This window comes from Dermacentor albipictus, chromosome 1 (genome assembly GCF_038994185.2).
Source record: "Dermacentor albipictus isolate Rhodes 1998 colony chromosome 1, USDA_Dalb.pri_finalv2, whole genome shotgun sequence".
Classification (NCBI taxonomy): Eukaryota; Metazoa; Arthropoda; class Arachnida; order Ixodida; family Ixodidae; genus Dermacentor; species Dermacentor albipictus.
The window spans coordinates 456,605,707-456,633,457 of NC_091821.1; the positions used below are offsets into that span (position 1 = coordinate 456,605,707).

General features: G+C 44.0%; 1 protein-coding gene across 7 annotated transcripts in view; it reads left to right on the forward strand.

Moving 5' to 3' along the window:
• Positions 1 to 7,002: 7,002 nt before the first annotated feature.
• The window catches only part of LOC139059331 (carbohydrate sulfotransferase 4-like), a 47,458-nt gene continuing 26,709 nt past the window's right edge, over positions 7,003 to 27,751 (forward strand). For 4 of the 7 annotated variants that reach the window (XM_070537597.1, XM_070537604.1, XM_070537594.1 and 1 more), the window contains exon 1: positions 7,004 to 7,092. The gene's annotated coding sequence lies outside the window, so the exon portion shown is untranslated. Of the gene's footprint in view, positions 7,093 to 27,751 lie in introns of all 7 variants that reach the window. The other 3 variants (XM_070537605.1, XM_070537602.1, XM_070537607.1) reach the window with 2 other exon arrangements.

Here is a 27,751-nt window from a genome sequence, read left to right on the forward strand (position 1 = left end):
TCGCGAGTTCGGTCCCAGCTGCGGGGAGCTAGATTTATACGGGAGCAAAACACAAAAATGGTCGTGCACTATGATTTAGGGGCCCGTTAAAGAGCACCAGGGCATGGAAGTTAATCCGGAGTACGCCACTACGGCGTGCTTCATAATCCGAGAGGTGCTTTGCACGTAGATCACCATAATTGTGTCCACACGTCCGACTCGATGCGATATGTCATGCGAAGCAGTGAAAATGCTCCCCCCTCTCACAGGTTAGAAACAATGGCGCACAACAACGACTCAAGCAAGGATGGCTCGCTGTATGTTGTGTTCTACGCATACAGAGAGCAGTAGTGCAGGCAAGGTAACATTTGGGCCATCAACTCATTATTCTCGTATGGCACTATACGCTGAAGAAATTACACATTCGCAGTCAGGATTACCGCTAATTAACCTCAATAAAAACAAACAAGACAAAGCTTTGCTTACATCAATTTGCACAATGCGTGGGATCCTCATATCACTTTTTGGACTATGAATTTATATGCTTAAGAAAGGCGCTAAATAATGCAATATTTTCATCGCAGTGAGCAAACGCGGCCGTTGTGTACACGGTAGATTGATTTAAAGGGCTTCAATCCTATGGCCAGTACATCATTGCCAATGGGTTCGTAGTCATCAAAATGGTATATAAGTGATAGGGAAATCAGGACGTTGATGAACGGAAAGAAATCAGAAGCTTGCACAAGACCTCAGGAAAATCAGTAACTTTTTTGAGCAGTGTGGTCAGGGCGCGGTGCGATGGTTTCCACAGATATTAGAAACCTCCGAAATATGGACAGAGCTTGGCCGAAAAGAATGCGGGCATCTTGGGAAAGGTGAAATCGCTGGAAATATCAGGACAGCGTTAGCTTAATTGTAATAGATGACCTGAAAATAAGTAACTATAACATTTGCAGGCTGACGAAATTTCGGCAAAAATAAATTGGGTGTTGAAGCACTTCAGCTGAAACCCGATGGTGCGAAATAGGGCGAGAACGTCGGTAAGGGTGGAGGAGAGGTATAGTACGTAGGTCCTATGGCCGACGCCAGCGCCCGGCAGCTGTCAGGCGACTGCACGTATAAGAGAGACGCGAGGTCGTCAGTCGTTACAGGGTGATTCCGGTCTGAAATGTTGGACGCGCACCCCATCATAATAAATACAGCGCACTCTACGGTGCCATTCTTCGATGGCTGGTACCAATTTTCGGTCAAAGAAAATGAGAAATAATTGCCTCACGTGCCGATTTTCACTTTCCTCGAACTGCCAACATTCATAACCCGCCATAGTTCCTTAGCTTTTATTGGGTTCGACTGCTAATCACGAGGTCGCGGAATCGAATCCCAGCCACAGCAGCCCTATTTGATGGGTGTGAAATGCGAAAACGCCCATATACTTAGGGTTAGGTGCACGTTAAAGTACCCCAAGTGGTCCACATTATTCCGGAATCCCCCACTGCGGCGTGACTCATAATGAGATAGTGATTTTGGCGCGTAAAACCACAGAATTTGTTATTCAACATTCGTTAAGGATGTCCTTGGCAGTCGCACAACTCTTGAACACAAGTGAGTGTCCGGAGTTAACAGCGAGGTCTTTGAGTATGTTGGTAGCTATATTATATATAATGCATAATATATTATAAACGCGGAACGTTAAACGCTATATTATAAACGCGGGCTGGCAACATGGTAGAAAATATGGAGAACAGACAAATCCCGCATGTAATACTGCTCAATAGTATTAAATTTTGGTCTTCCTTCACGCTCGCGCATAACTTGACTGGAGAGTGCTTTGGGAAGTAATTGCAAGTACTGCATATGTCATACCCAAGGGTGTACCTAGCACGGTGCCCAGTAAATGTGACGTAATATTGCGAGCAGCATTGACCATAGCGTGCATGATAATGGACGACGACACAGACACAGTATGCTCAATTCTTGTGTCGTGACTTTTGTGTCGAGGTGCAAAACAGACATATCCATGAATATGTCTGACTACATAAGCACACCTCGATTTTGAGCTGCTGCAGAAGCCCATGAGTGCGGATAGCAAAGCCGCTAGAGAAGTAATTTTGGGGTGCCTTAACAACATCGATAGGTCCAAATGAAAAGCCTGCCACGATGGCGTCTCTCGTGGACGCTGTGGGATGTTCGGAGGTTACGAATGTGTGCCGACTGAAGAAAGGCTGCTGCGGGGTGCTTCCAACGATTACCCTAGCTTGTTTGCTCCTTAGTGTAAAAAAACTGGAAGAAAAGAAAATAAGGAACCGTATCGAAAGCTCAGATTCCATCGTCGCTCGTCGCGACTAAACGCTCGTAGGATGCTAACTCATTTTCAGGCGACGAGCGGATACGCTTTATCAAGAACACTGATAACAACGGCTAGGCAAGCAATGTGGCGAAGTTTAATGCGCAGGGATAACTTTTCATTATTTTATTTTCGTTTTCTTGACGTCATGACGCGGAACGCTCGAAAATTTCAAGGTCAGTAGGGCACGTGGTAGCACTCACGCAAACTAAACCCTCGTGTCCAGAAAGCCTGGATACGGTGGCAGATAGCACAATTCTAGTTCATGAGCTGGTCTACTCGAAGAGGTGGACTTTACTTGCACAGAAAACTGAAATGCCTAATCGACCAATTAACGAAAATTCACTAATTAGGTTTTAACTAACTGCCTCATGGCTCATATTGCAATTCACAAATTGCAAACTGGGAGTTCGCAAGGCGGATACACTTGGAACGAGTTCTCTGGATAACACCTGTTTCGAGATAATTCCCGAACTTTGCGGAGAGATGTATTGCCTGTACAGTTACTTTATAATTGAAATGTCGTTTTATGCACTGAAGGAAAAAGTAACTGGACGCCAATGCATTTCAACAGCGAATTCGGGAATCAATATCTCAAAAATGGTGCCATCCTGAGAATTTGTTCTAAATCGATCTGCCTTGCGAACTCCACGGCTAGAATTTGCAACTTGTATTTATTTATTTATTTTATTTATAGTACCCTCAGGGCTTACAATGAAGCATTACAGAGGGGAGGGGCTAATAAATACAGATAAGTATGCAAGAAACGAGAAAGGAAAACACGAATAATAATCAGATGACAATGCATGGTACAACGTAAAAATAACGCGAGAGTGACACGCACAAAAAAGCATATTACGGCAAAAAAATTATTATACAAAGAAACACGGAAAACTTCGGTAATACAGATTAAATATAAATACATGGTATATAGGATAAGTTAGAGTGAGACAATGAGCACAGAATGATAGAAAATAAATCATAATACAACATACACTGTTCGTAGATTAGGTAGATAATAAAAAAGAAAACTTATAAACAATACTGATCAGGAGAAAACGGAATTGCTTCGTTATACATCAAGGCATACTAGATAATATTAGTAAGTGCCTTACGGAAGTTATCTGTGTTAGTTATATAGACTAGTGGATCCGGTAGGTGATTCCATTCCTGGCAGGATTTTGGAAGAAATGAATTACCATAGGTAGACTTTTGTGGAATGGGAATGGAATGGGAATGGAATGTTCAACGTATGACGATGGTCCAAGCGTGCAGAAGTAAAAGAGGCTGGCTCGATAAAGCGTGACTTGAGTGTAGGAATTAGGTGGTATATTTTATGGAACAGACAAAGGCGAGCGATTTTTCTGGGTTTGGATAGGAGAGATATGTTGAGGGCAAGTCTGATGTAACATTACAAGTTATATTATAATTTATATATTTGTATCTTGTAATATATGTATTGTATTGCCGCTTTGAGTAGACCACTTGATGGACTATAATAGTGTCTACAATATAGACCGCCTGACTCACCTATTGAATACTTACTAAAATTAAAGCTAGATATGTCGATATACCAGGAAAACAAAGTTCTTTTGATTGGCGATTTTAATATGTCTGGAGTAGACTGGGAACGTCTTGAGACCTTTTCAACCAATACCAATCGTGCATATACTGTGTTTGACCTAATGCTCACACATAAGTTGATACAATTACTTCATGAACCAACGCATTATTTAGAGGCAAGGTGCCTCTAAATATGTTTTAGATTTGATGTTTATTCCTCGTAATTTCAGTACATCAACCGTTGTAATTGATCAAGGGCTGTCTGATCACTGCCTCGCCTCAGTTTCTATTCGCATGGTGCCGCTTTCGCAAGACTGCAAACCCGTCCTTTCATTATGTGAAACACTATACACGTGCCCTTGATGCACACATAATCGACCACCTAGAAACTTGTCTAACAGATTTTGTTAATACGTATGTTAGCAGTTTGTGGGACCAATTTAAACGCATATGCTTCTACTGCATTGAAAAATTTATACCGTTTAAGCCTAAGAACGTGCGTAAACGTACACCATGGATGACGAGAAGCATCATTCACCTCAAGCGTAAAGCAAAAAGATTAAAGGAAAAGCATGCTGATCCCCAACTTATATCCGACACTCTAGATAACCTTGCACATGCAGTGCTTACCTCGAAAGGCTACTACTTCGATACGTCACCCCCAGACTTCATAAAAATTATCCAAGGAAGTTTTGGAACTATATGAGCGAAAAAAAAGAAACCCATATCACAGGTTCTTGTCGATGGTTCATTGGTATCTGATCAGACCGCCATTGCTCAACACTTCAATGACTATTTCCATAGTGTATTTTCTGCCGCTAGTGATTCTCTACTCACCAGAAACATGGACCATGCTGTAAATGAAAACTTTATTTTTTATCGTTGCCATGTTGATTGACTCTAAGGCTAACGCTTCTTGTGGTCCCGGCAATATACCGAACATATTTCTTCGTCGCTTTGACGAGTCTGTTGCTAAATACTTAGTTATTGCTTTTCGTGTCAGCAGAATTGCCAGATGACTGGATGTCAGCCCAAGTTGTGCCTATATTCAATGAAGGCGACCGTCTATTACTACAAAATTATCGCCCGACCTCTTTAACATCTTCGTGTTGTAAACTTACCGAACACAAAATAGCTCACAAATTACACGAATTCTTAGAAAAAAACTGAGTTTTATCAAATCATCAACTTGGATTTCGAAAAGGATTTTCTGCCACAACACAATTGCTTACCATAGTTCACACCATTGCAGCTTGTCTAGATACGAAGAGTCAAATTAATGTAATATTCCTAGATTATAGCAAATCATTCGATACAGTCCCACACGATAAACTAATTACTAAGCTTCGGATGAGTGGCATACCAAAATTATTCACTTCCTGGATTTCAGCATATCTGAACAACCGCAACCAGTGCGTTCAGGTGGGAGAACAACTCTCTGGCTGCCTTCCGGTAACTTGTGGCTTTCCGCAGGGGAGCGTACTTGGCCCTCTACTTTTTTTAGTATATATTAATGATATTGCTAATGTCGTTACCCCCCCCCCCAGTTCACATTTCTCTATTTGCTCATAATTGTGTTTTGTTTAGAGATCATGGGTGTATTGCGCTCAGTTTAACACAGACGATATTAAGGGAGCACAGGACGTAGGCGGACGTAGCGCCATTGCGCTACGTCCGTCCACGTCCTGTTCTTCCTTAATGTCGTCTGTGTAAAACTAAGCGCAATAGAGCCATGAACGTTCACCAACTAGCCCCCTTCATTGCTTTACTATTTGTTTAGAGAAGTTACCTGCATTAGTGACCAATATGACCTTAACTATAACTTTGACAATGTGTTGAAATATTGTGAGAAATGGGGAATGCTTCTTAATGCAACTAAGTGTGTCTATCTCCCCATAACGCGCAAGAAAGTTCCTTTAGACTATACTAACAATTTAGCTGCATCACCTTTACTGAAAGTAAACTGTTATAAATTTTTAGGCTAAACATTGACCAGTGACTTCTAATGGAACTTGCACATAAATAGCATCTGCTCTGCCGCTTTCCGGAAACTATGCCATCTGCGCCACAAACTCAAGACTGCTGCGTCTAGTGTTAAACTACTCTCTTACTTTTCCTTAATTAGGCCAAAACTAGAGTATGCTTCCATAGTTTGGGATCCTCACACACAAATTAACATTGAGAACCAAGAAACAATTCAAAGAAAAGCAGTGCGATTTATTTACCGTAAATTTAAGGCTACTGAATCCCCCACTGCATTACGAACCGATAACGGCATTGAACTATTACAAATTCGAAAAAAGAAAAGCCGACTAGAGTTTCTTTCAAATTTACTTAATCATAGGATAGCCTTAGACACCGCAAAATACATATCCCCTTTGATAAGCATTCCCACTCGTCACCAATACCCTCATTCTCCAACACCTATTTCCGCAAGGACTGACAATTTTCGGTATTTTTTTTTCAACAAACAATAGATGACTGCAATAAACGGAAGCATACCCCCAGTGCCCGTGAGCTGTATATCATTTGTGTAAATAATGCTGTTATTTGGCGCATTAATTATAGTTGCATTGTAATGAAGTTAAAATTTTTCTTAATCGTCTGCCTGACGACCGAACAATTTGTGTGAAAAATGAGTTACACACTTGTTTAATCTTGTTCTTCTATGTATATCGTCTTTGTTTTTGCTCACCCTGCTTGGACTTCTTGTCCGCAGTATTACACAAATAAATAAATAAATAAATAATATATTGCCGCTTTGACTAGACCACCTCATGAACTACAATTGTGCTATCTGCCACAGCGAACCCTTAAGAATTTTTTAAAGTGTTGGCTGAAACACCCAGTCTACTTGTACGTTTCATAGTGTGTGATTTATGACCATAAACTTGTAACGCATTGTTTTCGGAGTTGAGAAATCAAAACAAACACTCCTTCATGAAGCGTAGCTATGTCGAAAAAGACGACGTAGAGAAATCAAATACCAAGCTGTTTACATGCCTCGTGACATTAAGTCAAGTTCAAAGGAATGTGGCGATTATGTGTGTACGTCAATTCTCTGACAATTTGGAACACCTGGAGATCATGATAACCCATCGCATTTAATAGCACCTGGTACATGTAGGAAGTTTGTTTCGATGAAACGGGTCTTGCTCGACGAGAGCAAAAAGTCTGCTTTCTCTGTTGGGAGATCTCTACGCTGCGTAAGTCGTTACCTCTTCCACTATTTTAATATTGCTGGAGTGCGTAGCCATTTAGAATGGAATCTGGGTAAAATGGCGCTTATGCCGAAGTATTATTGTCGAAAACGTACGCTACTGCGTAAGGGTTATTACCAAGCCGGAGGCCGTAAAAAACGTCATGAATATATGCTGTTGCCGCGAAACCTCGTATTTACTTCAACCTAAGTGCTAGTAATAAATGATCTTCCCAGAATAAATGGCGAATAGACAACACTCTCATTCGTTAGACAAATTTATTCCCATGATCACAATTGGGTTTCATTTGGAGCAACAGATTTCGAGCAATATTCCGTGGTTGAAGGGCCATTGTGCTGTTGCCCTATTTCGTAGCTCCCTTGCTGGTGCTGCTTGGCGGACCACTTTCGTTTCTCAGCGGCGCTCCGAAGGGCGGCTACGACTGCTTGGTGCCGAGACACGGCAGCTTTTCGGAGTGCGCAGGCGTCTCCAGCCAAGCGACAACAGAGAAGCAGAACCATGGGGTTAAAGTCGCGCTCAATGGCAATCTCAAGACCTTGTTGATTTATGCGAGCTACGCTGACGCCATCCACAGCTCGAGGCCGAGATAGTTGGGCGCTAAGGGCAACGCCAGCCGCATGGCCGACGGCGCGGGAGAGGACGGAATTACACTAACAGCGACGGCGAGATCAAGAGCCAGGTGATGACCATGTGGATACCACCGGACAATTCGGAAGGCAAGGTACAGAAAGCGAAGGCAAGGAAACTGAAAGGGTCTACGTACAGAATTTCCGTAGGCTACTCATCATCCACTCGGCCTGCCAGCAAGCAACCATTTGACTTTGCGTAAATACAGGGCGGACCTTTCAAGCTGTTTCGAGCAAGTTTAGTGTTGAAAGATCGGCGTAATTGTAAGACCACGCTTTTCTTAATGTTCTTCCTAGTCAACCGTACCTACAGGAAATTGCCTGTGCAAAAACCACACTAACTCTGTGCGTTTCCTTTATACCATTATATGGAGGGTTTCCATTACCATTATCATGATATGGGTTACCATTATAATATATATACCATTATATATTATACCATCATATTATATTATTATTATAAATGGTTACCATTATATGGAGGCACTTCCAGTGCCTCACTACCTATGGAGAAGAGAAGTTAACGATTTGTAGCGAGGCATTCGGAGTGGTAAGGGAATACATCTACTTAGGGCAGGTTGTGGCCGGAGATCCGGCTCATGAGGTTGAAATAATCAGAAGAACGAGAATGGACTGGGGTGCGTTTGGCATGCATTCTCAGGTCATGAACAGCAGGTTGCCACTGTCCCTCAAAAGAAAAGTGTATGACTGCTGTGTCTTACCAGTACCCACGTACGGGACAGAAACCTGGAGGCTTACGAAAAGGGTTCTACTTAAGTTTAGGATGACGCAACGAGCCATGGCAAGAAGAATGACAGGTGTAACGTTAACAGATAACAAAAGAGGAGATTGGGTGAGGGAACAAACGCGAGTTAATGACATCTTAGTTGAAATCAAGAAAAATAAATGGGCATGGGCAGGACATGTAATGAGGAGGGAAGATAACCGATGGTCATTAAGGGTTACGGACTGGATTCGAAGAGACGGGAAGCGTAGCAGGGGGAGGCACAAGGTTAGGTGGCCGGATGAGATTAAGAAGTTCGCAGCGACGACATGGCCACAATTAGTACATGACCGGGGTAGTTGGAGAAGTATGGGAGAGGCCTTTGCCCTGCAGTGGGCGTAACCGGGATGATGATGATGATGGTGGTGGTGGAGGGTTTTCCCAAGACTTGGTTCTTTGGCTAACTTCACTGACACTACCGAGGGCAGAATAACACATGCTTTCGTTAACAAACCTGAAATGATTTCTTGTTTACCAATATTCGATATTTTCTGGCACGACCACGTTTACAGGTGGCGTAGGCACTTTATAAATGCAGCATACCACAGCTTACGGTATTATGAACTTGTCAACAAGGATGATCTAGAAGTTAAATTCATCAGTTCGTTAGCCTTGCAGCCATCCAGCCAGAGTCACCATCTGTCGGAAGCGCCTCCCTTGCGTAGGATGGGGGATCACGCGGCGCGCTCGCTTGCATCGCTTATAAGAACACCACGCGGCAGCCCTCCTGTTCATTTCTGTAAGTACTGTCAAAACAAGAGAACTTTATTACTGTCGAACTAATAATCTTGGGCAGACTGGAAGCACAGAATCTTTTACACATCTTATCTCTTTACCGAATACGTACAGGGAAAGCCACTGCACGCGGTCGCCCGAACTGGCTTCTTGCCTGAAAGGTCGGCAATCGCACAGCGCAAACCATGTGAAGTATTTTTTACAGTGGGTGGTCTGCATAACCAAATGGCGCATAAAAGAACGAAGCCTCAATGCATGCAGCGATCACACTGGTTTGCGGCGACCGACTGCGCATGTTCATGCATGTCCGCACACAATGTTTTGCTTTCACTGAGAGTGTTTTTGCACAGTGCTGTGAGCTTTAGGCCGCAGGATATGAGCATTTAACGGTCCACAAGCAACCATCGTTGCTTAGACGTTATCAGAACAGTTCAAGCACATTTTCGTTTTAACAAGGGCCTTTGACGCCTACTGCAACTGTGATTTGCGTCGCGACGATTCAGTATTTTTTCTTCTAAATTCTTGGACGTTTCGATATTATTTCTAAAGTTGCGTCGCACTGTATGCTGTCAGCGGGCGATTTCGCACTGCTTATTTTTCATAATCTTGTGCATTAAAGGGAAGCTGAAAGCTTTTCCAGAAAAAATGAGTCAAGAGCAGTACGCCGTGGTTTTCAACCCTCTGAATTCGAATATCGCATCGAAAGTGAGCGAAAGAAAGCGCAAACTTATTTTCTTTCGACGAAACGTGCAGCAGCAGACACGCCCAGCTCGCGCGCCTGGTTTCCGCCTGTGATTGGTCGGGTTCCTCGTGACGTCAATAATGGTGTTCGTCCGGACCGACTGCTGCCGCTACCCAAGAAGCACGGTGAAAATTAGTTTGGTGGTGTTTGGCTGAGACGGTCACGGAAATTTTCGAGAGCTTACGTTTCTCTGAGGAGTTCGGCGTTAAGCCCAAACTCTACGAGGGCTATATTGCGCGCGACGGTAACGGGCGACGGCTTCGAGCGGCAAAACGGGCCGTCGCTTGAACAAATCGCTCGGTGTTGTCACTCGATCGCTCGTTTCTAGAAATTTAGAACTCGTCGCTCGTCGCCCGGAAATGCTATGAGCGAGTAGCCAATTGTGCGAAGCCGAAACTGGATGTACATAACTCAAATACTACTGTTTGTCGCACGGAACGAGCAAACTATTGAATTTTACACATGCAAGAATAAGAACCTAGTGCAAGACTTTCAGATATATTTTATGCTCCTTCTTCAGTAAAATACATCAACTTAAATTGATAAAGCATGCGTCACACTAGTTTCGGCGCGTATATCGCTGCCCTCATACAGAGAAATCGTCGCTCAAAGCCGTCGCTCGCGTGGAGTTCGGCTTGCAGACGACGAGTGAATGCGACAGCCATCGCCTCGCTTGTAGCGCTGTCGCTGTCGCGTGCAAGATGATTGGAAGGGGTTTATACTTGTACATACTGCACGTACGTACATACTTGTACATACTACATGTACGAGCCGATTGCGAAGAGTCGGCCTTTCCAAGAAGCAAAAAATGCTGGTGCAAGCATTGCTTTCCACGCGAACGAAGGCGAAGTGTTAGCATCTCCTTGAGTGGGAAATGTTCTTTTGCTAGTATGCTTTTTGCTAAGCTGCATTCAACGTTCCAGTGAGTACGTTTCTGGGCAAACAACTGTAGTGTTATGTTCCTGCATGCCTCCTCGTAGAAAGTAAGTGGTGATGCGATCTTCAGCGTTTTTGTGCGCTGCCCCAAAGCTGTCGGCAATCTACACAGACGGTTTAAACGCGGGAAAAGTTTACCGGCTGTTGTAGCACGTGTATTATAAAACCTTCATCAGCGCGCCATCCGCACGCTACTCGTAACCGGCGAATTCCGTCGGCTACGTGAGATGGTCGGTTTCTTATGTGTGCGAGAGAAGGGGGAGCGCAGCGTCTTGGCGTGAGCAGGCTTTCTAACACATGCAAACTTTACGCTTGCACTGCGTTATGGTAGCTGCATGCAGACTGTTTAACAACACACGTGCGAATGGAAAATTCGCGCCGCTTGGCGTTGAAACCTGCGTCAAGGGTGGCCGATAAACATGCACCTTCCATTCAGTGTGCTAACAATCTTTTTTTGGGAGAATCCAAAGCACGCATTATTCATAAACTCCGGTAGTAATCGTCACGGAAGTGGTTAGAGCACAACACTTGTTCTTGAGCGCTTGAAGTTGTTTCGCTTCACACCAGCCTCCCACTTAGCTGAAAGCTTCTTCTCTTGCAGGAACTAATGGAACATCAGAACATCGTCGCGGCCACTGGTGTTCGTGTAAGCGCAGGCTGCACAAAACGCCGGCATGATCGGCCTATAAGTTCAATTGATGCTGCGCACGTAAACTACCACTCCTATATACACACTAATAAGGGAATGTAGGGTCGAGCGAACGCACGCAGAAATAGGCCCGGTCAGGCACGGTCGCGGAGACAGCGAAGGAGCGGAACACCAGTGTTGAGGTCATTAAGCCGCGGTTTCCGGTCTCCGCTCGCATCGTCAGCGTCAGCAGCAGCGCGCGGCGCTCGATGGGGGGTGGAGCTACAGCGCAATTTTAACCTACGATTGCGTCGCTCCTAAGTGAAAAATCTCCCCCAAAATTTTACGTTCATGGTTTATAAGGTTCCCGCATCCATATATGAGCGTCTTATTGAATTCGACAGAACCTTCAGTTTCCCTTTAATTCATAACACAAGCAGGACCATATACCATGCCTTTTTTATTGTGGTTCGTACCACTTCCTTTCCATTCCAGTGAACTAGCCAGTGTCTAGCATCAACAAGCTCATAGGTGAAACCCTCTTGACATAAGCCGGCCAGGGAGCGCGGGCGAACTTCTCAGTGCGCGTTTTATGCTACTCACCGAACATCGTAGTCCCGGCGCCGTCGCAGAAATACTGTATTCCTCGCGACTGTGCTTGCTGCATATCCGAGTTGTAGCAGATGGCTGTTTCGCGGTTCTAAGTTTCGCTAGCCAAGTTTCATGGAGCTTCTTGTCCTGCGGCCACGTGTGAATAAGGCTCACACCGGGCTCCGCAGCGAACGTCTGGCACTGCGGCACCGAGCAGTAGCCTACCATGCTGCACGCCTCCAAAGGCAGCGAATACATATTATAATTATTTCAAATGTTGCCAAGCAAACATTCAAGGCGGGAAAGCCTCATCCCATTATAAGAACCGCACCGCAGGTAGGACTTCGAACTTTCGATTTCAGCTCGCTTCGGGACTTCCGAAGCAGACGACGCGGCCGCTGTGTCCACGTGATCCCTCATGCTTCGTGAGGCCGATGGTGGCGCCAGCTTTCCCAGCGGTGGAGCTCGCCCCCAATAGGCACGTGTTATGGGCTTCCGGAGGCGGCTGCTGTTTACCAAGTATGCACATGATGTCCTCCATTCTGTGCTCGTATATAACACGGCCGCGTAACGCAAAACTCTAAGTGCATGGCATGTTTCACTCATCAAAAAACGGCCTGTGGCGTACGCCCGAATTCACGCGCTGGCACAGGCTTGAGCACTGCGGGCCCGCTGCGCCCTGCATGCCGGCTGCTCCGTGTTTGCCGTGTGTTCCGCCGAGCTTTTCCGCCAAGACGCGCAGAGGGCAACACTATCTGGTGGTGTTTAGGGAAGTAAAGCGTGACTATAGCGTGGCGTAGCACTTGCGCTGCATTCTCATTGCTGGACGCGGGCGAGGTAACGCGACTCGACGCGTGCTTTTCGGCTACGCGATTTCCGTAGGCGTGTTCGCCGTAACGACGCCCGCATCCCGTCGCCACGCGTCAATCGCGCTAAAGATTGCGCCATGCGGATCCAGATTTAACCTTGCTCGGTGATTTCAACCTTCCCTCTATAACCACTAACGATCGTCTCCTGACAGCGCTTAATTCTACCGTCGAAAGTGGTCCTGACTAACACGTGCTTCAAGTTTACCTCATCTCAGCTTGCCACACAGCTTACAGTCGAATGCGTCCATTCTTCTATCACATTTTACCTCGTGCCCACAACTCATCATGACAACCATGTGTCACGCGGCTGCGCCATTTCCGCACGCGCATTCAGCTGGAACCGCATGGCGTGATTTTTGCACGAGTGTCGTGCGACTGAAGGGCCGGGGAAGCGTTTCGATGAAGGCGTGCACGAAATTCGCGTAGCAACATGCACGTCCCTCCGCCGCCCGGCAATCGCGCTAAACATTGCGGCATGCTTTTCCGTCTTTGATCTTGCTGGGCGATTTCAACCTTCCTCCAATAACGTCTAACCATCGTTTCCTCACAGCGTTGAACTGTACCTTAGAAAGTGATCCTCAAGTTTAACCCATCTCAGCTTACCACGTAGCCTACGACCCGATGCCGTCATTCATCTATCAAATTAGACCTCATGCCCAGAACTCATCATGACAACATTACTCCGTTTACGCGCCTACCTAGCCGCAATGAGCACGCAGTAGATCACGGTATTTATCTTTCTGAACTATCACACCGTAGTAAAGTTTAACATAAGGGTGAATACGATATCATCACCAAATAATCAAGTTACATTTGTGCATTCTTTTCGAAGAATTTTGACAGCGCTCAATCAACACGCAGTGCTCATTGTTTCAAGATAGATTGAGAGGATTAGCATACGTACACATCTCCATCATCACCCTTACAAAACTCGCTTCAGCACCATGGTTTACCAGCACTTCAAAACAAGAAGACTACTTTGCTTTGAAAAGCAATCGCCACACATTACACATGGAGTAGGTTCTGCATCATTGACAAGGAATTTCTACCTAATGGTGCCAAGACTGAACCCACCTTGTATTTACCCACACTAAAGACTATGCTACAAATATAAAGCTGACAAGTTCTGGCAAATTATCAATCCTAGACCTCTTCTACTGCTATCACTCGGTGATCATCTGAACTTCCCTGTACGCAACGACGACGTCGCTGAACCATAAAATTCGACTTTTTGATCTGTATTTACTAAGGAACCTGTAAGCGTTCTCCGAAATTATCCCCGACTCTGAACACTATGAAGCCCCTGGTATCGCATTTGAAGCTAAAGGTGAATTAAAGATAATTGAGTATCTGAAACTAACATTGGCTGAAATCAACACTGGCTGGAATCAATGTAGAAATACTAAAGAACACCAGCGTGCTTTCGGGTGTTGTTCTATATAACATTCTTCAACAGACCCTCGAGAGCGCCATTCTGCATTACGGCTGGAATGTTGGCAAAGGCACTCCTGTGCAGAAATGGAGCCTCACGCAATAGCGCAAAACTTTCATCCATGTGCAAATTCCCAGTGTTAGTTCTAAAGTAACGGAACAAACAATTTATTCACATGTCATGAAGTTTTTGCTACCTCTCATCTTTTTACCCCAGCCAACAACAACAAAAGAGATGGCCTTTTAGGTGCCAAAAAACACAAATTTATTATGAGGCACGTGGCGTGGGGGGCTTCAGAATAATTTGGACCGGCTGCGGTGCTTTAGCGTGCAGCTAAGTCTAAGTACACGGGTGTTTTCGCATTTTGTCCCCATCGAAATACGGCCGCCGCAGTCAGGATTGAATCCCGCGACCTCGTGCCTAGCAGCCCAACACCTCAGCCAACACGCATTCCTTACCCCTCTAGCCTAATTCAGTAGTAATATCAGCTCCAGGCTTCATATCAACGTACTGTACCCGTCGACGCACTCATTTGAGTGCGTCCACGGGTACGGTACTCATTTTTATGTGACTTCCTTACTAATCGACAACATTTCTTGTGAGCCAACAACCATGCATATCGTAATACTCTGGTTTCACAGGCGCGCCCCCAAGCACGGTTGTGGGTCCCTTACTTCTTCTAGTTTATAGAAATGAGCTACAAGATTACACATTCGTTTATTCACAGACGACTGAAGTTTTAACGAAAGCATCAATACCAACAACGATACCACAGTGTTGCAATGGGATCTTCGTCTCATCGAACACTGGTGTGACAGGTGGTTGAAATCACGTAACACAAAGGAAACTGCGCTTATTTATTTCCATCATCGTTCATCTTATTCCGCATCATCATGCTTTACCACTTGGGGATTACTAATGTCCTCCTTGCCCTTATGCATATATCTTGCCGTGTGCTTGTCTAATGATTGGAGGGTGCGGTCACACATACTTAACATTAGGAATGATGCTAATTGCACCCTTGCTTATTTGCAGGCTATCTTGTTTCACATGCTATCCCCTGAAAAATATACTTACCAAGCGCTCGTACGGTCGGAGCTCTATTCCACCTGCTTGATTTGAAATCATAACCAGATGAACCTTACAAACATGTTGGAATCAACACAATATTGCGCTGCATTCCTAATATTGAGGCGAACGCTTTAAGTGGTTCATCCGTTGTCGGGTGTCCACTGTTGTAAAACAATTGACCACCTGGCGTTGCGACACCACAATTTAAAGGAACTAAAACTGAGGGTAATCGAACCCACGGCCAACCCACGATCTTTGGTGTTAATTAAAGAAAAGTAAATTCAAGCACTCGAACCCACGACCATTGGTGGCAGTCGAACCCACGACCTTTGGTGATCATTTAGGCAAAGTTAATTACGGCACTTCAACCCACGGCCACTATAACCCATGAATTTGGTGACAATTTAGGCAAAGGTAATCGAGCCTACGACCATTGGTGTGAGTCTAAGCGACATTTGGTGTTAAGACGATGTTAACTAAGGCTCTTGAACCCACGACTTTAGGTGGAAGCTAAATCCGCGATCTTTGGTGATAATTTAGGCATAGTTAATTAGGGCACTCGAACCCACGGCCTTTGATGGGAGTCGCACCCGCGATCTTTGGTGTTGATTACGGCGAAGTTATCTAAGACACTTGAACCTGCTACAATTGCTGGGGCTCACACCCAAGACTGTTCGTGTTAAGGCGATGTTAACTAAGGTGCTAGAACACGCGAAGATTGGTTGGAGTGAGATCCTCGACCTTTAAGGGATATTGAGGCAAAGCTAATTAAAGCACTCGGACCCACGACAATTATTGCGCGTCTAACCCCTGACCTTTGGTGTAGGTTGATATGGCTTCGCCTGCTCGCCGTTGGCATGGAGCGGACGCGTTTCTCCGGTGCTCTGTAAATGTTTCATCTTATACGGGTTTATTTGGTGTTGGACCCTCCAGTTTTCGCAAGGATATTCCAAACGCTGATCGACACACGTTGAGTAGGGCCTCTGACCATTGTAGGGTGATGAAATCGATGTATTCACCACTTTCTGCGTAGCCGAGTTTAGGCCTCTTCGCCGGCTCCGCCACGTCGGCTACAGAGCACGACGCCAAGGCGGCGATGCCAGCTGGGACTGAATTTTAGGGAGGAAAGCTCACGATGGAAGTGACATGTCTGCATTTGCGCCTGAGAACAAGCGAAGACCATTTTATCTGTTTTTATCTTTAGTAGTATACGCAGGCGGACCAGCACTGAGCTAACCTAGCACGAGTTCGAGGAAGGAAGCAATATCGAGGTGACGTTTGGACTTTATTCATCATTGCAATGGCCCTGCAACAGAAGATTCGTCATTGTGGCGTCTCACGGTGGCGAGTCGATAATGGGATTGTAGGATGGTTTAAGACGGCTTATATGCACGGTCTCGTGATTGGTACACCGGAAGTCGCCGAAGGGCGTCAAGGGCTCCACAACATAGTTTCCCGGAAGTTTATCGCCGACGTTGCCATAAGAGATCGGTAAAGAGGCACAAGGTTAGTCGAACGACCTGGAACGTATGGCGAAATTTGACAAACAAACGAGGGAGCAAGGGGTGCAATGCAGGATGCCCAGAGTTTGGCGAAACTCGGGATCTTCACGAGCTCTGGCGACACCCCAAGATGAAAGCACAAATGGCACCGAGGCACAGTTTTTCTTTCGACAAGCTACCATTTTCATTAGTTTATATAAATTCACTCTGCGTGGCTATCATTGCTTGGGCGTTGCCTTCTGGGCGGTCGACAAACTGGGGCTCACGTGATCATACCGTCGGTGCATGTTCGTGCCTTCTTTCACTTGTTTGTCGTTCCACCGAAGGCATTACATGCACAAGCGAGTTATAAAACAAATTCGTTATTACTGAGTTAGCATGAGTTAGTACTACATTATTAGTTACTTTAACGTGGTTTAGAAGCACTTTAAAGCTTACAAGATGTACACTGAATGTGTATTAGACTAGTCTTTAATTTAGTAGGCTTCGCGTTATACCATAAGGGAATGCTGTGGTGGCGAAATCACATCCATTCACCGGGCGAGCATGGCATCTAAACATCGAAGAAGCCCAGAGTAAACAAACTCGTACAACGAGCTTGCAATGGGTGACATAGTTATCAGGCTCGATGACGATCACTATTTCTTGGATAGTTCTGTTCCTCCGTGAGCAATCTTTCTGTGCACCCCGTGAGACTGCAACTAGCTTCGGCAATTTTACGGATCTTAACGCGCACCTACTGCTCACGGCGTAATGCTGAAGAAACGACCTGTCCTGTGCTGCTTCTGAGCGCGCTAAGCTGCTCCACCCTACCTGACTGCTAGCGTCACGAATATTACATAGTGTGTGCAGAAGGAAGACAGCCTATATAGCTACGATGCGACAAAGAGGTGGTGCCGATGATAGATCTCGCAACCAGCAAAGTGAAGGAGACATCGACAAACTGCAGATAAGTGTATTTCTACTGTGTCGTATTTAGCATAATAATACTGCACGGATTAAGTCATTTTCGTAGTAACGAAGTGAATGACCAGCAGTTTAAAATGCATTGAGAAGCAGTTAGGGCTCGTGCTTTAACATGCACGTGGGCCCGCGAAAATATGGAAAGGATAAAGGTAACGTTCGCTAACTTGCTGAGATAACAGAAATCCATGAGTGACATTCAGCCCACACAGTCTATGGAAGGGTATATGAATAGCAGGTACTGATATAAAGCAGGAAACTTATACAAAAATTTCGCGGGTTGAACAGCACATGGCAGGCCTTACTGAATCGTGATCGCCACGTTACCGATACCTTTGAAAAAAGTGCACAATCATTCCATTCTACGGGTTATGCAATATGGGACATAAACCTGGAGGTTCCTAAAGAAACTTGAGAAGTCGCTGAGTGTGTAGAAAGGGAAGTAACAAAAATTGTTGAAGATAGCAGTAAGGCAGGAAGGCAGTGGCGTAGAAAACCGTGGCAACTGATATGCTAGATGAGATTAAGAAAAAAAAATGGAATCTGTTCCTTGTTGCCACTTCATAACAGGTGATTACATAAGCGTGACAGAATGGATGTCAAGGAGAAAAGACTGCAGCCAAGGATGGTAGAAAATTGCTTAATGGGACAAAAATATGATATTTGTAGGCATAGGATGCAATCAGCTCGCATAAGACGGGATTGTAGGGAAAGGCTTTTGTTTTGCAGTGAACAAAAATAGGTTTGTGGTACTGACAGTAAACTCGTGAAGGTGTGGGACACCTCAGCTGCTGGCACACTAATCAACGTGACGACTGGCTCTGAAAAAGACAACCCCAGTTATGAAAAATAAAGCAACGTTGTCCCGCCACATTGTTTTATTATGCATACTACACGAGACTTCCACAGTTCAGGACGCTTAGTACCAATAGTGCAGCGAACATATTTATTTGTAAAGAATGGTTTATATGCGGTTGATTCACTCCAAAAATACACTTTTTTTGCAGCAAAACATTCTGTTGCTGGAGGCACTTAACCGCCTGGTGGCAGTAGGCGAGCACCAGGCACGTGCTCTTGAGTGTGGCAGAGGTGCGGAGGGCTGCTCTGCAACAGTAGTATCGGTGCCCTCACTGCTCTCCAGTCGAGCCCCCAGAAGACACCTTATTAGGAACTTTCAGTTCACTATTTTGTTTATTATTCAAGAGCATGAATAAAATTATTGCAGTGGACATTATGCTGTGCATATTAGGACGATTGTAACATGCAGTTGGTATCTCTTCAATATGACCAATAACGTAAGAGAACCTGTGCCACTCTTGGACCATGCAAATGAAAAATACACTAATGCAGCACACATGTGATTGTGCTCTTTGTTCTTTCTATGCGCAACAATACAGTGCGTGTTAATTAGCGCCAATATGAAGGGTGTGTGTAATTCACAATGAAAAGACAGGAAACAGCAGGAGCCTAATAATGCTATCACCGGTAGACTGTGCATATGGATGCAACACTCCCCGATTCAAATATGCCATTACATGCATATTTGGTTCCAAATATTCTTTAACAATGTCATATATTTGCATGTACTAATTTTCACACAGCTTAAACCCTTGCAAAGCTCACTTGCGATGTGTCCATTTCATAGGACAAATAATTGTATACTTTGTCCCTTTCTGTTGCATGAAAAGCGCCATCCACTACAGTCGTATACAACTTCCGAAGACAGATGAGGGCCTTCCAAGATGACCAAAGCGCAGCAGCCGATTGCCTCCACGTCTAAAGAAATGGTCCCTCTCCAACGAGCGGGTATTAGTGTGTCTGGCAGCACGACGTCAGTCTAGAGTGCATGTCCATTCATGCAGGCTTGTGTTCACCTGCCTTTGAAGTGCAGATTCCGCGGCCTCCTAAAGTTGTACCCGACTATCATCATCATCATCATCATCATCATCATCATCATCATCACAAATGCCTCTCCCATACTTCTCCAACAAGCCCGGTCATGTACTAATTGTGCCCATGTCGTCCCTGCAAACCTCTTAATCTCATCAGCCCACCTAACTGTCTGCCGCCCCTTCCTACGCCTCCCTTCCCTTGGGATCCAGTCCATAACCCTTAATGACCATCGGTTATCTTCCCTCCTCATTACACGTCCTGCCCATGCCCATTTATTTTTCTTGATTTCAACTAAGATGTCATAAACTTGCGTTTGTTCCCTCCCCCAATCTGCTCGTTTCTTGTCCCTTAACGTTACAACCATCATTCTTCTTTCCATTGCTTGTTGCGTCGTCCTAAACTTAAGCAGGACCCTTTTCGTAAGCCTCCAGGTTTCTGCCCCGTACGTGAGTACTGGTAAGACACAGCTGTTATACACTTTTCTGTTGAGGACTAATGGCAACCTGCTGTTCATGACCTGCGAATGCCTGCAAACGCACCCCAGCCCATTCTTATTCTTCTATTTATTTCAGTCTCATTATCCGGATCCGCGGTCAATATTGCCCTAAGTAGATACATTCCTTTACAACTTCCAGTGCCTCACCACCTATCGTAAACTGCTGTTTACTTCCGAGGCTGTTATACATTACTTTAGTTTTCTGCAGATTAATGTTTAGACCAACCCTTCTGCTTTGCCTCTCCAGGTCCGTGAGCATACATTTCAATTCGTCCCCTGAGTAACTAAGCAAGGAAATATCATCAGCGAATCGCAAGTTATAAACGTATTCTCCATTAGATCTTATCCTCAATTCTTTCCAACCCAGGTCTCTGAATACCTCCTGTAAACACGCTGCGAATACCATTAGAGAGATCGTATCTCCCTGCCTGACTCCTTTCTTTATCGGAATGTTGTTGCTTTCTTTATGGAGGACTACGGTGGCTGTGGAGCCGCTATAGATATATTTCAGTATTTTTACATACGGCTCGTCTGCACCCTGATTCCGTAATGCCTCCATGACTGCTGAGGTTTCGACTGAATCATACGCTTTCTCGTAATCAATCAAAGCTATTTATAAGGGTTGGTTACACTCCGCGCATTTCTATATCACCTGAATGATAGTGTGAATATGGTGTACTGTTGAGTAGCCTTTACGGAATCTTGCCTGTTCCTGTGGTTAACCGAAGTCTAAGGTGTTCCTGATTTTATTTGCGATTACCTTTGCAAATACTTTGTAGGCAACGGATAGTAAGCTGATCGGTCTATAATTTTTCAAGTCTTTGGATAATGTTAGTGTTCTTCCAAGATTCCGGTACACTCGAGGTCCTGAGGCATTGCGTATATAGGTTGGCCAGTTTTTCTGGAACAATCTGCCCACCATCCATCAACAAATCTGCTGTTACCTGAGCCTCCCCAGCTGCCTTCCCCCTTCACATAGCTCCCAAGGCTTTCCTTACTTCTTCCGGCATAACTTGTGGGATGTCAAATTGCTCTAGACTATTTTCTCTTCCATTATCGTCGTGGGTGCCACTGGTACTGTATAAATATCTATAGAACTCCTCACCCATTTGAACTATCTAATCCATATTAGTAATGATATTGCCGGCTTTGTCTCTTAATGCATACATCTGATCCTTGCCAATTCCTAGTTTCTTCTTCACTGCTTTTAGACTTCCTCCATTCGAGCGAGCGTGTTCGATTCTATGCATAATATAGTTCCTTATGGCAGCTGTCTTACGCTTGTTGATTAACTTCGAAAGTTCTGCTAGTTCTATTCTTGCTGTAGAGTTAGAGGCATTCATACATTGGCGTTATCCGATATCCGACTATGTAATCACGTAAGGTCTTGCACCAGTTGCATAGACTTTAGCAACTCGATTGCACGCAATGATTAGGAACAGAAATGTCTGAATGCATCCAAGCAAAGCTGGCTGGCGACACTTCCACTACGAGGGGCTGTAAAAAGGTCTCGCCAAATATTCCCAAGACGTCCTTGAAAAAGAGGTGGTGTTTTACACTTCTTCAGAATCAAAAACAGACTACAATGAATGTCGTCTAGCACGTCTAAATAAACTGAGCTTGGTTATCTTTACAGCATGTAATGGAAGCTTGTGCTTCACAAAGGAAACAAACTGCTCAGTCTAGTACAATTGTTGAGTCTGGTGTGGCACCGATTACGTCAACAGTGTCGATATACAAATTACGCTTTTCCCAGGCCATTCATTTCACCATTATTTTTGTATGAAGGTTCTTTCAATCAGTGCTTGTATTACATGAGCAGGTGGATTTGAAAAAAAAGGTTTCCTTGTAAACCTTCAGACTTCCATAATTGTGTGGCAAGGCACTGGCATGTTGACGAATAACTCACAGTTCCTCGGTCCTGCACCAAAGAAGCCCAATGCTCTATTTGAAGTTGGATTGCGCAAATTTCGACGGCACACAAAGAAGAGTTACACACACAACAGAGCGTTCTGCTGTGCGTATATCTCTTCTTTGTGTCCCGTCGAATTGTTGTACAATTCAACATCAAGTGTCCCATCGATTGTTGTACAATTCAACTACAAGCTTCTATACCAATACACCCAGTCTTCAACCTCTCCAATACTCTAGTTATTAGGCCACCATGGCGCACATCTTTGACATGTCCCAACACAAATTAGTTCGCCAAAAACTCTGCACAAGTGTTAAATTTTGCAGCACAGGTGTATGTACATGCCATATTCTTTACCACTACACTAACAGGAATCAAAGCGGCATTCCCAGCCTTACTGCTGCCGTTACCATCATCAACATGACACCAATCGAAAGACAATTTCACGTTTCAGTAAAGGGAGTGCCGGAGGGAAAGGCGTGACAGCGAGGCTTACAGTAAAAATAGCAGTTACAAGACACGTTCAATGCCAAAATATGCTGCATGTCGGTTATCCTACTTTTTGCCACTGCGGCAAGCTTTTACACGTTTGAGTATATCACATCCTAAAAGGGATCGCCGAATCCTTCCTCACGGCAGTTCGGCAGCGGTGCACCTGTGTTCAACGTCACTGAGATTCATATCTGCTCTTTGCAGGTAAGCATTGTCCTTTGCTATTCCAAAACAATACCAGTGCACCGCTGCCGAACGCACCTGCCGAATGTACATGTGGCCTAGTCTGCTGCTGATTTACTTGTTGTAAATCTTTGTTTACTTTTGCATCGATTTATTATGCCAGGGGAAACGGCTAAAGCGATTGAGGACTTGCGGCGGGAGCTGAGAGCTGAGCTCAGGGCAATCAAAGATAGCTTGCAAGATGTAAAGACACTGAAAGAAGACATTCAGGACCTAAGGACACTAAGAGATGACATTCATAATTTGCTTCAAGAAAATAAAGATCTTAAAGCTGACAACGCGCGACTGTCACGCCGCATCGAGGAGCTGGAGCAATACCAGAGGGGAAATAACCTCGAAATTAAGGGAGTGCCACTTGATGGCGAGCCAGTGATCATAATTAAAAAGATTGGTGCGCTTGTGGACGAAGAAATTACCGATGCCGACATTGATGCATGCCACAGAGTGCCGACTGCAAGACATGATGAGACAAATATCATCGTTCGTTTTGTCCGACGCACAAAACGCAATGCTGTCCTTCAGAAGGCCAGAAAAATCCGGATTAACACTACAAAACTGGGTTTTGAAGAATCTAAGCCAGTCTACGTGAATGAGCATCTTACCCGTCATGGTAAGCAGCTTCTCGGTGCGGCGACAAAGAAAAAGCGTGAAGTAGGCTGGAAGTTTGTGTGGACAAACGGTGGCAAAATCTTTGCTCGAAGGGACGAACAGTCTGCAACTTTGCGGATAAACGCTACGAGTGACCTGGAAAAAATGTCCCGCGAAACTAAGTGAAGTGATTAACCACATGCCAGAAATAGCAACAAGTAAGAATATGGCAACTTTAAACTCTTCTCACTACTATACTATAAACGCCTTCAATTCTTTGGCAGAGACTACTCAGAACCAATTGCGAGTGTTCCACTTGAACGTGCGCAGTATAAGAAACAAACAAGAAGAATTACGCGACTTCTTCACTTCATTGACCGTTGAATTTAATTTGATGTTATTCACAGAAACGTGGTTAAGAGTTGAAGAACAACCCCCATTCTTTCAAAACTATGCTTATCAAGGTGCTGTTAGGTCGCATGGAAGGGGCGGTGGCGTAGCCGCGTACATCAAACGACCTATGTCTCATGAAGTTTTGCGTGATTTTTCGGTCGTTAACAATGATGTTGAGTGCCTTACCATACATGTGGAAAATAATGTAGCTGCCGTTATCTATAGGCCACCCGCAGGTAACAAAACAAATTTCTTCGAGTTCCTAGACAATCTACTGCGACACCTTACTTGTACTGGTCTGTCTTTCGTGATAATGGGTGACGTCAACATAGATATGCTATCGCATGATGCCCCTTCAAGACAACTGACAGAATTAGTCACATCTTACGCATGCGTAAACACTATCGTCGAAGCAACAAGAGTGACACCCAATACTGCAACTTTGCTTGATGTATGTATTACGAACATACACCCACCGAATTGTGCTGCTGGATTGTTGACGCTAGGAATTAGTGATCACCTTCCAGCTTTTTGTCTTATCCCCTCTTTGTGTGGTAAACGTAGTCATGTACCAAAGAAGATCATCCGCAGGATAAATGATCAGTCATTGAAACTCTTTTGCGTTCTGGTTGCTACCGTTGATTGGGCATGCGTATTAAAAGAAGACGACCCTAGTAAGGCGTACAATATTTTTCTTGATAAACTTATTGCATGCTACAATCAAGCATTTCCAACGGAACTGAGTAGGCCAAGATGTAAAAGAATACGGAAGCCCTGGATTAACAACTCCTTATTAAAGAAAATAACAAAAAAGAACCGTTTGTTCCATATGTTTTTAAAAACGCGAGGAGAAGATGCCCTAATCACTTTCAAACAGTATAGAAATAAACTGAGCAGTGAAATTAAAAATGCTAAGGTAGAATATTATGAACAGGTTTTTGCCAAAATAGGTAAGGATCCTAGGAAAATATGGAATGAAGTAAAAAATCTAACTGGGAAGAAAGAACAATGTACCGTACTAAAAATAGTCACACCTACAGGCACACTAACCGGTCTTGAAGCGGCCACCGCCCTTAACGCCTATTTTGCCACGAGCGCAGTGTACGAGCAGGAAAATGATGAAGAGCATAACTTGGTTGATAACAGCGTTACGATAGTGAACTCTATGGTTCTCGCACCAGTAACTCCTCACGAAATCAACAAACTTATCAATGGGATTAGAAATGATGTTGCTTCTGGTTCTGATGAAATTAAAGCAATGCCAATTAAACATGTGTCTGAAATCCTATCCCCCATCCTAGCAGACATAATAAATAAAATGTTTGAGACTGGAATCTTCCCTGACTCGCTCAAGATAGCCCGTATCTGTCCTATTCACAAGGGTGGTGCTGAAGGAGACATAAGCAACTATAGGCCAATCTCGGTCCTGCCTGTTCTATCGAAAGTATTTGAAGGGGCCATAAATATAAGACTAGAAAAATTCTTTGCGAAATATGGGGTAATAAGTGACATGCAGTTCGGATTTCAAAAAGGAAAATCTACCGAGGACGCACTTCTCAGTATCAAGCATGATATTATACATAACTTTGAGCACAGGCTTTACACGCTAGGACTGTTTGTAGATCTACGAAAAGCTTTTGACTCAGTGTGTCATGATGTGCTATTAATTAAACTAAAAAGATACGGTGTTCGCGGCGTCGTCCTTAAACTGATAGAGAGTTACTTAAGCAATAGGCTTCAATATGTAAGTGTCCACCAAGGAACGACTACAAAAATAGTAATTAAACAAGGTGTTCCTCAAGGCTCTATTCTTGGACCGCTATTATTCTTAGTCTATATTAATGATCTCTGTAGCATCTATAATTCCCCTAAACTAATAATGTACGCAGATGACACGAATATTTTCTTCACTGCACGTACCCTTACAGAGCTTCAGGAGATTGTTAATAAGTATATGGAGTCACTTTCTGACTGGTTACATGCCAACAGGTTACAGTTGAATACTAATAAAACCAAATATATTATATTCGCTCCGATTAACAAGCCAATGAAGAATGATATTCATATTACCTTTCGGGGCACTCCGTTAAAACAAGAGGTGAAGCAAAAATTTCTGGGAGTATGGTTCCAAGAAAATTTGTCTTGGAACACCCACATTGATAATCTTGCTTTGGAGCTCAGTAGATCGCTCGGCTGCTTGTATAGAATAAGCTCACTTATACCTTTGTGGCTTAAAGTTTCTCTTTATTATACTCTCTTTTATTCCAGACTTTCCTACTGTATTTTGGTTTGGGGTACAACCTCTAGTAGAAACTACCTCCGAATACTAAAGTTTCAGAAGCGTGTACTTCGCCTACTCGAAAGATATGCAGGACACCCACAAGACTTGCCAACAGGTCCACTGTTTGTAAAGTATTCTCTGCTAAGAGCTGATGAAATTTATTGCTTCAAGTTATTGCAGTATGTACAAAAACATAAACTACACGCATTTAGCAATCCCGCTGAAACACACACGCTCGCCCTTCGAAGGCAAGAGCGCAGAAAGCCTCGAACACGCACGAATTATGGAAAACAACATTTAAATTACCAAATTCCGGTGCTTCTAAATAAACTTCCAGATGATGTCGACCTCAATAAATCGATTAAGAAAAAAACATTCAAAACAATGGTTATCGAGAAAGAAATTCGCTACCAGTGACATCTCATTTAAAACCATATGTAGCGTTTGTCTGTAAAACAGTGCTCTTTTACTGTGTGTTGGATGTCGCCTTTTTTTTCTCTTTTTTTCATATGTTCGCTACGATGATTGACATTTTGCATTTGCGTTCATATGTTTTTTTTTCCCGTTCTGTCACATCTATGACAAGAAATCTGTTTTATATATTTGTGTGCAGTGAAATGAACTAGATCCTCTATGACATAGAACTGTGTAGAGTGTAACTACAAATGTGTGTGCTGTTTTTCTCAAATCTCTTTTGTAATGTTGTCGAAACTGTATACGGAGGGAGGGCCTCGTCAGGCTAGTAGCCTTTAGCTCTCCCTTCGCTTTTTCCTTGTATTGGAAAGAAACCAATAAACAAACACCAAACACCAAACATCTTGTGTAATCATTGCTCTAAAGCTGTACAAAATGTCTATAATTTTTGCAATTTTTATTTTTATGATGACGGGTAAAAGACCCAGTTTTCATTGGCATCTGCACCAGATTTATCCCGATAGGTAATTTTACCTTGGTGGTTCATACCATCTTCACGCACACCGAATTCTGCAGAGCATTGGACCTGCATTTTTCTACTGCTTAAGAATTAGAGCCCCATTTTGAGACGGAAAACTATGATTTGTCCAAACAGAAAAACAGTGCCCCCCCCCCAAATAAACAAGATACAATGAACCTCTGGCACATGTATCAACAGTGAACAGAGCAAACGATCTGAAGTATTTTCTTCATGCAAACCAACACACTAAGATTCTCAATGCGTTTTCATTTCGCCAAAAATGCATAGGCACAACAGGCTTGGCACAACATCCGCATCTCGTGCTGCAACGAATCGTGGAATGCCTCGCTGTTTCTTAGAGCGGCCGGTAGATGACGCCTGACCAAAATTCATATTATACGAAGTAACTTCACCAATGAAGAACCCCAAGTTCTTTATGAGATTAACATTCATAGTAACTTCACACAATTTGTGATATCCATTTATCTGTTGATACTTAATTAACCTCTTTCCCGAGAATGTGAGCCATTTGG